The sequence below is a fragment of the Bos mutus genome, chromosome 27, assembly GCF_027580195.1.
Source record: "Bos mutus isolate GX-2022 chromosome 27, NWIPB_WYAK_1.1, whole genome shotgun sequence".
Classification (NCBI taxonomy): domain Eukaryota; kingdom Metazoa; phylum Chordata; class Mammalia; order Artiodactyla; family Bovidae; genus Bos; species Bos mutus.
Window position 1 is genome coordinate 37,747,363 of NC_091643.1, and position 12,877 is coordinate 37,760,239.

The following is a 12,877-nucleotide window of genomic DNA, read 5'->3' on the forward strand; positions in this document are numbered from 1 at the left end:
GTCATGCATATAAATGAATACTGTGCATACATACTGACAGTACATATGTTTAATATTTGAAGCACACAAATTTAGATCTTTAATTATTTTGATTTCAGTGAGAATTCTCACATACAGAAAATTTTTAAGTCATTCTTTGATATACTAAGATTTCTGGAGTACAGTATTCTAAAAGTCAAAACGTGGTCTTTAAAAACAGTAGCACCGCACAGACTCTGCCAAAATGTTCATGTTATGATACATACCCTTAGGGAAATGGTTGGACCAGCCTTACACTGTTATACTAATCCATCATATCCACTCATAATTGTTAGATAAACAACTTAGCTTTACATTAGACATGGGAGATAGGGGAAAAAATACATACTTGGAAAGACTGGGAAATTCTTTTACAGAATTATTACAAGAAAAAGTCTGAGTTAAGGATGAAATAGACTATACAGAATCCATTTGAATTATAAAAATTGTGTAAGTATATGAAGTGGTTACTTAACTTACAGCTTTTTATATCTTTTTTCCCTGCACACTACTTATGACACTAACTTGCACTTAAAATACCCTCAGAAATAATTGAGAAATATGTTACACCAAGAAACGCATTCCTGTCTATTTGGAGGAAGTCCACTGTAAGAATTACATGAAATTTATTTTCATCTATTTCAATATGGGAAAGGGTAAAAATCCAACCAGCGATCAACATGGAAGTTCACCTTTAGGATCCCATCAGCATTGGGGGATTTCAATAAAGAAAAGAAACCATGTATTAGGATATAATACTCAGGCAGCAAAAAAAAGAAAACACGCCACACTTTCATCATAGCCTCTGGATCAAAGGAGATGCAACCTCCACGTCGGCTGGAGTCTCTGTTTTTCTGCTAGCGGAAGGTTGACTTCTGGACTGCAATCACTGCCCTCAACATTTAGAGTTAAATGGGTCCCCAAAGTATGAGTTGTGGATCTTTAAATTTGCCTTTCATTATCAATAGCAGACTATCACATTAGCTGGGAAGTCACCCGATACCCCCAGGGTTTAAGTTTGTCCACCTACCCTCTCCTCCATCGCTTACACAGTCAAACCCCAACTCCTTAGTTTGGTTTTGGGGTCCCCACAGTTCAGCCCCCATGTCCTGCTACTCCCTACCATTCTCTCAAGTCCCGGTGGCCTTTCAACACTCCCCACTCCTTCTTCTGAGCCACTGCATTTAGTTTGCTCTGTCTGAAAGCTTGGTCTATCCATCCTCCATCAAGACTTACCCAGTACTTCTGATGTACCTTTCCTGACTCCCCTTGTATTGTTCAATTATGATAATTATGATATGATGTACTTAGCTCTTACCTCGGGTCAGGAAACGCACTTTTACTTAGAAGAAAGAATGAGATCACAGTAAAAAACAAGAGACTGGACAAACACTTGGCTTGTCATCATGGCTCCATTATTTACCAGGTATGCAAACATTGGTGCCTTAAAACCTCTCCCTGCTTCACTTTCCTCCTCTGAAATGTGAAGATGGAGTACCTGCACCTGTGCAGATGAGGCCTCTCGGGTGGGAGACAAAGCTGAGGATGGAGAAAGAAACACCTGGTCGTGAGCCAGAGGTCAGCTAGAGCTGCTGCCATTGGTCTCCACCCCAGAACTTGCAGCGGCCCAAGACGTTTCATTCAGACCTGCACGTCCAAGCTATAATGAAGGTAAATTTGTTAAGACGGGATAATAGAAAATATTTAACATGATACTAATTTGATTTATAATTTCTAGATAGTTAGCCAATTATGTAGACCTACCTTTGTACTTTTGCCCCAGACCCAGCCAATGGTAGAGTCAGGCCAGTAAGCACGAACGTTCCCACAGCTAAAGCTAGAATCATTTCTCTCTTCTTCTTAAAACAACCACGTTGCTTCGTAAGAATGAGAGACAGCAGTGATGCTTTCGGAGAAGACAATGGCACCCCACTCCAGTACTCTTGCCTGGAAAATCCCATGGACGGAGGAGCCTGGTAGGCTGCAGTCCATGGGGTCGCTAAGAGTCAGACACGACTGAGTGACTTCACTTTCACTTTCATGCATTGGAGAAGGAAATGGCAACCCACTCCAGTGTTCTTGCCTGGAGAATCCCAGGGTCGGGGGAGCCTGCTGGGCAGCCGTCTATGGGGTCACACAGAGTCGAACACGACTGAAGTGACTTAGCAGCAGCAGCAGCAGCGATGCTTTATCAGGAAAATGGCAGATCCATCTGTTCCTTGTTGATGGTCGATTTAACCAACAAAGAAGGGCAGGCCTGCTCATACGTCTTTATAATCACTACAAAATGACTAACATGAGAAAGATAATTTTTCAAAACTCTACTTTTTAGCATGACAACTATCTTATTTATTAGAAAATAAATGTCTCCAATGCTATGCTTCTCCCTAACAAGATCCATATGCAGAAAGGTTAGCCACAGAAAAAGCAAATCTACTTGTCAGGTAGATTTCTACTTGTCAAGGTCAGGTTCTCAAGGAGATAAAGCCCACTTTCATTTTTCAGCGCAAGGAAATTCTCCCTTTATCATCTGTAGAAATGCTTGTTCGTGAGGCCGCACTTGCAGAGATTCCTGGTGGAGAACCCTGAGGAGTGCAGCTGCATTTCCACACCAACCAGGAAATGCCACTTGCCAGTGTAAACTGGGGCCGCATTGTTGTAAGCGGGGCAGCCTCTCTTATCAGGCGTAGGCCAGCGAAAGAGGAAAGTGGAAATCTCAGAAGCGCACCTCTGTAGAGCAAAGCAAGTGCCGTATCAGTGTGGATTGTGTTAGAAGGATGGACATTCTGACTGATAACAAATCTGAGGGGTCCTTTTGCTCTTTAAAAAAAGGAAAAGGAACTGCAGGGCCTTGTAGGAAAGGAAACTGCCAGTGAGCCCAATCTACACAGAAATCAATTTCACACAGCCATAATTCAAGGAAATAGGGCGGCAGGTATGACGTTCATTTTGCTTTTTAAAATCTGAACTTTCTTCTTGGCTACTCTAATATTTTTAAAAACAGCTGGGATTTTTTTTTTTCCTCTCATCTCCCTCGACAAAGCACTTTTGCTAACATGGGAATCTATGAAACCCAGATTCACACTGTGACTCATAACTATTGTTTCCTTTAACTATTCTCACCATCTCGTCCTGCATGGCTTCCCTTTTCTCAAGAATAAAAGGCAGTAATGAGAAAAGCCAGTGCTTTAAAATGTACACTGAACACAGAGTGAGAAATACACTAAGATAAATTCACTAATTTTGCTTCAACTTTTTTATTAAGGCATATTTTGAAGTTCATACATAACTGATTTCAAGTATAGAATTACATGACTCACATAATAAGATGATTAATACATTTTCATTTCTTTTCTCCCTCTTATAGCTTTGGGAATAGAGCTTTAGATTTTTCCCTTATTTCTGCTTTTACTGAATGTATATGCTTGAATCTTTTTGTAGATCTGCTATGAAGATAGGACTTCCCTGGTGGCTCAGACGGTAATCTGCCTACAGTGCAGCAGACCTGGGTTCAATCCCTGGGTTGGGAAAAACCCTTGTTGGAGGGCATGGCAACCCACTCCAGTATTCTTGCCTGGAGAATCCCCATGGACAGAGGAGCCTGGTGGGCTACACTCTGTGGGGTCGCAAAGAGTCGGACATAACTGAGTGACTAACCACAGCTATGAAGATAACGTTTGAATACTTCTTAAATCACAGTGGTAGTGATAGCATTGGTATATTTTAAGAAGTGTCCAGCACTTGAAGAAATAGGTAGTTCCCTATTACTTGTTCATTTGACTCCCAAATTGTAATGGCTATGACTTTGCTGCTGCTGCTGCTGCTAAGTCGCTTCAGTCGTGTCCGACTCTGTGCGACCCCATAGAGGGCAGCCCACCAGGCTCCCCCGTCCCTGGGATTCTCCAGGCAAGAACACTGGAGTGGGTTGCCATTTCCTTCTCCAATGCAGGAAAGTGAAAAGTGAAAGTGAAGTCGCTCAGTCGTGCCCGACTCTTAGCGACCCTATGGACTGCAGCCTACCAGGCTCCTCCATCCATGGGATTTTCCAGGCAAGAGTACTGGAGTGGGGTGCCATTGCTTTCTCCGGGCTATGACTTTAAGAATGATCAATAAACAAACAGTGATGCTTGGGTTAACTCTAAAAATATAGACACCTATACCTTAATGGCTCCTTGTAAGAGAGGCAAAAATGTGTAATTTTAAGTCTTATGATGGAAAAGTAGAAATCAAAGTGTCTTTCTAGTTGTCAAATCAAAATGTCTCTAACAGAAGGAAGACACCACGATAGGATATAGACACACACGGTCATGGTGAGGAGGAAGGCCTGCCAGCCCCTCCCAGCCTCTTTCCTGGAACCATACCCAGCATCTCAGCACCAAGCTCTGCCTGTGTGAGCATCTATGCTTTACCTCCATTTATTCTGTGCATCGTTAGCAAGTGTGTCCTAAAGCCATTGCTTCATGCCTTGATGTTAAGCCTTGTTGGCTTAAAAAAGGTTTCATAGGAACACTCTAGTTTCAGAAAGAGTGGAAAACCTGTAATCCCAAAATGAGGTGATGGGTAGCCTGGAGTAGGATGATAGTAGAGAGTCCAGCTTCTGACCAGAAACCTATCTCCACTTTCAAGCCCAATTTATAAGTGATTGACAGGTGGTAGAGGGAAATACTAATAAACTGTCCAATGTAGACAAGCCCCTGGTTCTGACTGCCATTCTTGTTTTAAGCATCTATCCTACATTTTCAGCCACCTGAAATAGAAACTGCATTTGCAAGACATTTGGAGAAAGCATAGTAACATATAAAGTTTTACTTTCAATTAATTCTGTAAATAACAATCATCACAGTATTTCAAATGAAAGATAATTGTCACATTTATATACAATATATTTCACGGTGAGGACTCATTTGAACAAAACTTTCATATCACTAGCCTTGTAGTGTAAATTCAAATTCAAGACATCTCTATTGCATTTTGAAAATGGTCCTGAAAAATAATAAACTACAGGGACCTAAAGCCTCCTACAGCTGGGACGTCTCTTTAAAAGTGCAGATGTGGGAATCTGGGAAGGAGACGGTTTATTCACCTCCATTGTACCCGTCTCTGGCACTGAATATTCAAGTTCATGCAAAAAGTAGTGTGTGTGTTTCGCTGGGCATTGATACTGTGATAGCAGTTGTGATTTTTCATGGGAACACGGCTGCAGAGCAAGTGCCAGAAAAGCTCATCAGTGTATCTTGGATGCTAGCGGCTCATTAGTGCAAGGTTCTCCCAGGAGCACGCATCTCCCCCTCCCCCGATTCATCCTGCAGTTTGCGTCTTGTCCTGGACCTTCATTATCATTTCCATGATATTCTCTTGCTTCTACCTTTGTTATCATTTGTTCCCTTTCCCACATGGATGGCCTAGGTTAGAGAACTGAGTACCTGGTCACTACTAAGCTGAGGGAGGTCCCTAGATGTCCAGTGGTTAGGACTCCCAGCTTTCACTGCCCAGGCGCAGGTTGGATCCCTGGTCTTTCTCACAAGCAAGGCCGCATGGCAAAAATAAATAAACTTGAAAAATAAAAATTTTTAAAATGTTTTACAACTTTAAAAAACTGAATGAAGTGTGAGTCCAGGAGACAGGAGAGGACTGTTCTTGTAAATTCTGACATATGCATCAGTAATGTAACATTTAGGGTATCACTGGGGCCCATGAGGAAATGCCTAGTATAAAAAAGATCTTTGCTATCTATTCTGGATACTACTGTTATATTGTAAAACTTTGCATATCAGATTTTCAAAATTGAATAGTAGCCTATTTCCCTATTCAAATTACTAAACTGTACTATTTTTTTCCATAAAGTTATTGAATAGTTGTTCAGTATCCAACTTGGTTTCTTCTTTTCTGAATTTTATTAGTTTGGCATCTCTTTGTCACTGATTGTTTCTGTGTTTCCTGATGAATAGCTGCTGTTTAATGGACACTTTCAAACTGGCTTTTTGTATCTAAAAACTGCATAAATTATATCCGAAGCCAAAAATTTCTAAATAAGTAAAATGAGGAGAAATTGGGTATTTTTTTGTTTCTCTGGTTGCAAATGGCCCACAGACGAGGAGCTGAACCAGGAGCAGAAGCAGGTTAAGCTGAGCCCCCACCTCCCACCCGGCGAAGCACCCTCCCTCAGAACCCGTCCATCAGGAAGCACCATCACCTAAGAACATAAATGCCTGCACTGAAGCTTAGCATCCAGTCCAGCTGTTCCAACAGACCAATTGGAAGTACAAGAATCAAAAATAGGCTTGCAGAGAGATGATCTCTTCTCCCATAATAAATTCAGCATTTGCTGACAAAGAAAGACTGGCAATGTCTTTCCCTTTAATGAACATACTCGGAGGCTCACCCACTAATCCCTATTAAGAGGAAAAAGTAGACTTAAAACACAGAGGTAGTTTGAGAAACAGGATACATAGACTCCTGCTTGCAATATGTATTTAAGAGGCACTTCCTTACTTTGAGAAACTGAAGGAAACTTTACCTCTTATACAGTAAGCTTGTGTTACTCCAGTTTTATAAAATCAGCTCCAGTTACCAAGCCCAAAGCCAGCGTGAATGTAATGATTATTTGTTATTGCAGCAGGAATGATTAAAAAGCACATTGTTTTACACATCTGCACAGACACATTCTATGAACTGCATGAACTGCATTTTTTATTCTAAACTTTAGAGTAAAATCACAGCCTTACATTGGCATCAACGACAGATTTGTCCTCTCTCGTGAACCTACAAAGTATTTTACCACAAAGGCAAATTTAAATTCCCTACATGTCTTCCCTGTTATTTTTGTTTTTCCCCTTCATTTCCCAGTTACACATTTTGGAGCCTGTTATAGACATTTTCTTTTTAATTAAATAAGAAAATAAAAGTTCATCACTGCTTGAGTGCGGTGATGCCTCGAGTCCCTGATAGACGAATGGGGAGAAGGATTATTGTTCCAGTTCAACAAACATGTCACTTTGACATAATAACTAAAGGTGATTTCAGCTGGTCCTACGCAGGTGAGACGAAACATGGGCTAACGAAAGATAATGAGTGACATCTGCTGGATAATAAGGGAAATGAAAAGAAAAAAGTCGGCTATGTAAACACTTTTCAACATCCTAGAACCCAGTAACAACATAACAATGCTGGCATAAGTCCTTGGGAACAAAAGGGTAATGGGGTGTGATGAGAGGAAATTCGAGGTGTAATTCTATGCTGTTGTATTATTTTGGGTCCAATCAAGGTAGCTTCAGCCCCAGAGCAACTGTTATAAACACGGTGTTTCTGTTGCCTTTGGTTTGCTACACCTCATCATCCATTTCTGTCATCTGCAGCTTTCCATCAGCTTGACTCAGGCTGGATCTGTGTAAGCAATCAAATGAGCCTTGCAAATCTAGGGCCAAGAAATTCATCCGAACCATCATGAGAAGGGTCAGAACATAGCTCAGCCTCTAAATGGACAGATCCATGATGTCAGATATTGCTCATTCATCCCTTAAGTTCAACTTATTTTTTCTATTTTAAAAACTATTTCTTAATGAGGTACCAGGATCTCTCTTTATTAAGAGCCTACCTGTTGTTACATTTAGGCTGTCCTGCACCTCCATGCGGAGAAGGCAATGGCACCCCACTCCAGTACTCTTGCCTGGAAAATGCTATGGATGGAGGAGCCTGGTAGGCTGCAGTCCATGGGGTCGCTGAGGGTCGGATACGACTGAGCGACTTCACTTTCACTTTTCACTTTCCTGCATTGGAGAAGGAAATGGCAACCCACTCCAGTGTTCTTGCCTGGAAAATCCCAGGGACAGGGGAGCCTGGTGGGCTTCTGTCTATGGGGTTGCACAGAGTCGGACACGACTGAAGTGACTCAGCAGCAGCAGCAGCACCTCCATGCTGTAGCTATTTTAACTCCTATTATAGAGAAGCTGGGGGCTTTGCAGGTAGCTTAGTGATAAAGAATCTGCCTGCCAATGGAGGAGCCACAGGAGATGCAGGTTCGATCCCTGGCTCAGGAAGATCCCCTGGAGAAGGAAATGGCAACCCACTCCAGTATTTTTCTGGAGAATTCCATGGACTAACTAAAGAATGGACTGGTGGGCTACAGTCCACGGGGTCACAGAAGAGTCAGACATGACTGAGCACACCCACACGTAGCGAAGCTGAGTGTCTGAGGTTACACAGTCTGTAAGGGAAGAATCTGTCGTTCTTTCTTCAGTTCTAGATGACTCCTAGGTCTGCCCTTTTTACTATACAAGCTGATTTGGGGGACACAGTGTTTTTTGTAAATGCCAGCACCAATGCCATTTCATGCATTAACTGTACAACTTTCATTAAAGACAACAGATAACGGTCCATATACACTGACCAAAGACCTTGATTCTTTACTCATAATTTGGTTTTGCCTTTGAACACTGTTTACAAGCAAGTGTTTCGTCAAGACCTGAAGGCCAGTCAAGTTGTACTCAGCATCTTTCCTGTCTTTCTCAAGTGCATTTTTAAATGTGCTCTGGATTATCAGTTTCTTGATTTCTAAAGCAATGGATGTGGAGTAGGTAATTCTGAAGGTCTCTCCCAGTTGTGTATTCACAGAACAGAAACCCAAACCAAGTTGCTGGTTTCCTTCCTTTTCTACAATCAAACACCCACAGAATCAGTAATCGAAATTACTCTTCAGTCATTGAAAGAAGTGCTGTTTGTTTTTTCAAACTTTTATTTTTGTTTACAATGTCTAATGACAACTCAAATGAAACGATGCACTCAAAGGTAGTCTATTTTTACTCACAAGCACAGGCTTTCAAGGTATTTTCTTGCCCGATAAAAAAAAATTGAAAACACAGCCCCTATTCTTTAAGTTATCTGAAAACTTCACTTTACCCAAAGAGGAAAATAGCTACAATCAAAACTCACAACACATGTAAAAATGACCCCAAAACTACATTTTTTAATAAAAGATCATTTCTATGAATTACAGTAAAAATATCAAATTATATCACCCTAGCTCCTTAAGAAGTTAACGGGGTTTTCAAATTTCCTGAGGTTACAATTGTGATTATTTTACTTCTACAATGAATAAAAGTGATCTTACTACTTCTTTGATTGTGAAAGGGGAAAGTAACATAATATAAATACCTTCTATAATTAGTTCAATTATTGCTTTAAAAGATACAGCAGGTTGACTCTTAAACTCACTGGCTCCACCTAGTGGAAATAAACCAGAAATGCTTGTTTTCTTTTGCAGTTCCTCTCAGGTTCCAGCAACAACTAAGCCAGCCTCATCTTCAAAGGATGGTGGGAGACTTCCTGCAACAGGTATTTCTTTGCAACAAAAATGTTATTTGCTTGAGAATAACTTAAACTCCCATTTATGGAATATAGAAAACAACTTATAAAAACATAAATATCTAATTATGAGCTATTATTCTTAATAACCAGTCTCTCATCATATCAGATGATCCTAAGTCACCCCCAAGGTCTAGGGTTCTACGGTTTATCTCTCTTGCCTAATGCAGGATGTCACAGGGAGCCATCAATAAGCCAGTCTCGGTTTTTCTGTCTTCATATAACTCCACGTAAGGTCAGAGATGTAAATTGAGAAAGGCATGGAGGACAGGCTTTGCCAGTTCATTCAAGGCCTGCCTGATCCCATATAATCCCTTCACTTAAATGTCCAAGAGTTGTGATGACTTGAGGCTTACGAGATCAGACAAAACTTATTTTGACTTGCCTCTCAAGTTTCATGATTACTGGCATCTCAGAGCCTAAGAGTGAGCCAAGAATTATTCTCAGAACAATATTTACTTTCTGAAGAGAGCATGGCTTTGCCCAAAACCCTAAAGGCGTTTGCTCTGATTCACCCGTCAGAGCCCTCTTTGGGCTCTCCCAGCACCCCAGTCAGCTGCAGACTCAGGAAGCGCCCCTGGGCCCACTAGGACTTTGGCAGAACTGCCCACAAAGCAAACGGGGTGAACTGAAGGCTCTTCTTTTATTCTGGGCCCCATTCAAGTCCATCAGCCTTTGACTTACCAGGTGATTCAGCATTTGGGTTGGAGCAGACACCACAACAGGGTACATGCTGCCTCCTGAACCCAATATGACAACATATGAAATGTTTAAAAATAAAAGATGGACCTTAATAAATGACCAAGAGACTTGAAGGGGGGGGGGTTAAAGAAATTATAAAAGGACAAAGTAGAACTTTTACAGCGGTAGTGGGCACAGGGGGTCGCCATCCGCCTTTAAAAGTGAAATTCTATCTCCACCCCAGATTTCTGATCTCTAGACACTTCACAGTAGAGTGGCAGGTCCCTGAAATCTATGGGAAAGAGACTGCCATCCTCTGGTATGCATGTACATTAATAGATAACCTGCTCATAGAATTCTGTCAACACGATGGCCCCAAAGTTCTAAATCAGCATTACATTTTGTGAGATGGGGTAGAATTAGGCTCCCTGCTCATTAAATTATAGCAGAAAACAAAGCATTTATGCCAAGAGACAAGACAGTAAAATCTACCTGAGCTTTTATAAAAGCAAAGTTCTGACGTTCTTTTATTAGGAAAGAGAGAAGGGGGGAAAAATGTGTTTACCAAATTGATCGCTCTGTATAAGCTGCTTAGGAGTTTTCTTCACCAGCAAAAAGAAGCCTCAGCTTCCGTATTGGGATCATCTTGCACTGCTGCTGCTGCTAAGTTGCTTCAGTCGTGTCCGACTCTGTGCGACCCCATAGGCGGCAGCCCACCAGGCTCCCCGGTCCCTGGGATTCTCCAGGCAAGAACACTGGAGTGGGTTGCCATTTCCTTCTCCAATGCAGGAAAGTGAAAAGTGAAAGTGAAGTCGCTCAGTCATGTCTGACTCTTCGCGACCCCATGGACTGTAGCTCACCAGGCTCCTCCATCCATGGGATTTTCCAGGCAAGAGTACTGGAGTCGGGTGCCATCGTCTTCTCCACACATGAGACTCTAAAACACTCCTGCAGCCATTCAACCAGCCCCCAGATGAAGTGAACACACACAGTGTCACCGTGCCTAGCTCTTAGGAACATATATGAAAGCTCCAAGGGAAGGAGGAAAAGACCAGTGAGTTAAAACCTAAATGTGAGCAGTAATCAAACCCAAAATTCAGAATTTTCTGGAGGGCAGAGGTCCACAGACAGCAACGCATGAACTGTGGGAGACCTGTTACTTGTTTTTCTCAGTTCTGCTACCAGGGGGCACCAAAGCTCCACTAATCCGCAAAAGAGGCACATTTGAGAAAAACAGCGCTACGGTGGATCCGTTTTCTACAGCTTTTCCTAAGAACACATCTGGCCAGGGGGAAGAACTTCCACTTCAGGAGGGTAAAATAGTTGGACACAAAAGCTTCTTACTATAAAAAAAATAAAATTTAAAATCAAGAAACTAGGAAAACTGTATTGATGAAAATTGCTTCCCTCTCTAGTGATTTATTTATTTATATTAGGGCTTCCCGGGTAGTTCAGCTGGTAAAGAATCTGCCTGCAATGAAAGACACCCTGGTTCGACTTCTGGGTCAGGAAGATCCGCTGGAGAAGGGATAGGCCACACACTCCAGTATTCTTGGGCTTCCCTGATGGCTCAGCTAGTAAAGAATCCACCTGCAATGCGGGAGACCCAGGTTTGATCCCTGGGTTGGGAAGATCCCTTGGATAAGGAAACAGCTACACACTCCAGTATTTTGGACTATAGTCCATGGGGTCGCAAAGAGTCTGACACGACAGAGTGACATTCACTTTCAGTTCTTTTAGTAATTTTATAGGTTCCACTGAACTTAAAATACATAATGTAGAATATGAATGTATATATAGAAATTTTCATGACTGGATTGTATTAAACTCTACATAAAAATACACATATGAATATACAGAAAAAACAATTCTCCTGTGCCATCTCACTAAATAAGTAAAACAGTTATGCACTGGATATATATTTTCTTCTTTCCCCTATTCATCATAAAGCTTGTTGGGCCTAGGTGTCTTTCTTCTATTAAGCATTTTATTTTATGTGATTTCTAGCCAGGGGTACCTGACTCCTTTCCTGTAGTTCACCAGAAAATGTGAGGCGAGCGTCACACAGTTAGGATAGTAACACATAGTAAGTGAGTAGTAACTAGCATCTGTCCTGGTGGTGGACATTGTACTGGACTTTGGAGCCAGCCTATCTTCATCGTCCAAGGTATTACTTTGTGAAATTTCAACTGCAATTTTACGTGTGTGACAGGAAGGTACTGATAGAGAATGAATTCATTACAGAATGAAGCAGGGCAAAGGCTAATAAAGTTTTGCCAAGGCGAGGGTCATAGCAAACACCTTCTTCCAACAACATAAGAGAAGACTCTACACATGGACATCACCAGATGGTCAACACCGAAATCAGATTGATTATATTCTTTGCAGCCAAAGATGGAGAAGCTCTATACAGTCAGCAAAAACAAGACTGGGAGCAGACTGTGGCTCAGATCATCAACTCTTTATTGCCAAATTCAGACTTAAATTGAAGAAAGTAGGGAAAACAACTAAACCATTCAGGTAAGACCTAAATAAATTCCCTTACGATTATACAGTGGAAGTGAGAAATAGATTTAAAGGACTAGATCTGATAGAGTGCCTGATGAACAATGGACAGAGGTTCGTGATATCGTACAGGAGACAGGGATCAAGACCATCCCCATGGAAAAGAAATGCCAAAAAGCAAAATGGCTGTCCGGGAGGCCTTACAAATAGCTGTGAAAAGAAAAGAGAAAAGCAAAGGAGAAAAGAAAAGATATACCCATTTGAATGCAGAGTTCCAAAGAATAGCAAGGAGAGATAAGAAAGCCTTCCTCAG